The following is a 2,423-nucleotide window of genomic DNA, read 5'->3' as shown; positions in this document are numbered from 1 at the left end:
CCAATTGAGTTTCGGATCCCAATTGAGTACCGAGTCCCAATTCAGTATCGGGTCCCAATTGAGCCTCGGGTTCCATTTGAATATCGGGTTCTAATTGAGTTACGAATCCCAATTGAGATTCGGATTCCAATTGAATATCGGGTTCTAATTGAGTTACGAATCCCAATTGAGATTCGGATCCCAATTGTGCCTCGAGCTCCAATTGAATATCAGGTCCCAATTGAGTTTCGGATCCCAATTGAGTACCGAGTCCCAATTCAGTATCGGGTCCCAATTGAGCCTCGGGTTCCATTTGAATATCAGGTCCCAATTGAGTCTCGGTTTCCAATTGAATATTGGGTCCCAATTGAGTTTCGGATCTCAATTGAGCCTCGGATCCCAATTGAGCCTCGGGTCCCAATTGAGTTTTGGATCCCAATTGAGCCTCGGGTTCCATTTCAACATCAGGTCCCAATTGAGTTTCGGATCTCAATTGAGTACCGGATCCCAATCGAGTATCGGGTCCCAATTGTGTCTCGGTTTCCAATTGAATATTGGGTCCCAATTGAGTTTCGGATCCCAATTGAGCCTCGGATCCCAATTGAGCCTCGGATCCCAATTGAGCCTCGGATCCCAATTGAGCCTCGGGTCCCAATTGAGCCTCGGGTCCCAATTGAGCCTCGGGTCCCAATTGAGCCTCGGGTTCCATTTCAACATCAGGTCCCAATTGAGTTTCGGATCTCAATTGAGTTTCGGATCTCAATTGAGTACCGGATCCCAATCGAGTATCGGGTCCCAATTGTGTCTCGGTTTCCAATTGAATATTGGGTCCCAATTGAGTTTCGGATCCCAATTGAGCCTCGGATCCCAATTGAGCCTCGGGTCCCAATTGAGTTTTGGATCCCAATTGAGCCTCGGGTTCCATTTGAACATCAGGTCCCAATTGAGTTTCGGATCTCAATTGAGTACCGGATCCCAATCGAGTATCGGGTCCCAATTGAGTCTCGGTTTCCAATTGAATATCGGGTCCCAGAATCGTCGAATGCTCGAAGAATATGTCGAATCGTCTCGGCGAAAACAATCCGAAACGTCTCAGAGTTCAGGTGGCGATAGATTTTTCTCGGTCGAAAACCGACACCGACTTCAAAGCCAGGTATCACCGACAATTTTCAAAGTATATGTACGAAAAAAATCTCAAAGCAAGCCGAAATAATGTCTAATCGAATGCAGAAAATTGCATATGGATAGCTTTTCCTGTTTCGGCGGGAAAAAATCTGAAATGTCACAAAGTTTAGGTGTAGCGATTTCTCAATGGGGAAGTGCGCCGGTTTCTCTAGTCTCCAGACGATCATGTTGACAATCATGTTGACTGCCGTTTTCCGTCGGCGTTGACGGTCAGCCTAAGGACGCGAATACGGGAATCTTCCTCTTTCGAACGAGCCCTTTCCCAGCCAAAAATATTCTTCTATAAGGACGAATACTCGAGGCACGTGAAACCATGTTTTGACGGTAACGTAGTCACTCTACCTTATCGCGAATCTACGAAGACCGGGCCCTTAATCGATTTGACAAATGAGCTGCTCAAATGTGCATGTACCGAGGTACTACCGGTGTGTATGAGTTGATCGTGTCTTACCTTTCTCGGTTCCGTTCGTTTATGGTCCGAGCAATTTGGCTCGTCCCTCTGACTCGATCGTCCATTTCGAGAATTGTGGGCCATTCTTTCGGGCCCTTGTTGATTCTCCGGCACGGTAATATCAACGGACTTCTTGCTGGTTTTGGAGCCCATTATTTCTGTAATCACGTAACAAAAAAGTATGCCTCGAGAAAATACGTTCAAGTTATAGTTAGTTTACTCCATGGACCCAAAACGTACCAACTTGCCCCACCGCGGGGGAAGCAATTTGAGAACGTAATATGATAAAATAACAATATTAACACTAGACTTTTCGGGACCTGTCAAACTGACGGAATCTAATATTTTCAATTTACGAACGTTGAGATTGTAAATATTTAACAAATTAATTTCTTTGGGTACATATTATTTTAAAAATGGCTACAAATTTTGATAGATACGTTCATGTTATTTTTATAAAGTAATGTGAAATAGACATTTTTAGTGCATATTTGTTATAAAAATGACGAGATTGAATTTATTTGGCTTTAGGTATCTTTATGTATTGCAATACATGCTCTACTAAATATACTTGTTTAATCGTTTCCCACGAAATGTATATTTATAAATTCAGTAATTTGTAAGATAAAAACTCTGGAACCGGTCATTTCGACCGGCGGTGGTAGGTTTAGTGTTAAGGTATATTAATAAAAAAAGAAATTTCGTGAAATTTTGTGCCTGATTTCAGTTGCATGTGCGACCGACGCGTTCTCCAAGTTAGAACTGGAGCACGCCCGGGCACCGCTCTTTCCTTGACCCGAAATGGCAG

This window comes from Halictus rubicundus, unplaced genomic scaffold (genome assembly GCF_050948215.1).
Source record: "Halictus rubicundus isolate RS-2024b unplaced genomic scaffold, iyHalRubi1_principal scaffold0264, whole genome shotgun sequence".
Taxonomy (NCBI): Eukaryota; Metazoa; Arthropoda; class Insecta; order Hymenoptera; family Halictidae; genus Halictus; species Halictus rubicundus.
The sequence above is the reverse complement of the archived record's forward strand: the minus strand, read 5'-3'. Positions refer to the sequence as shown.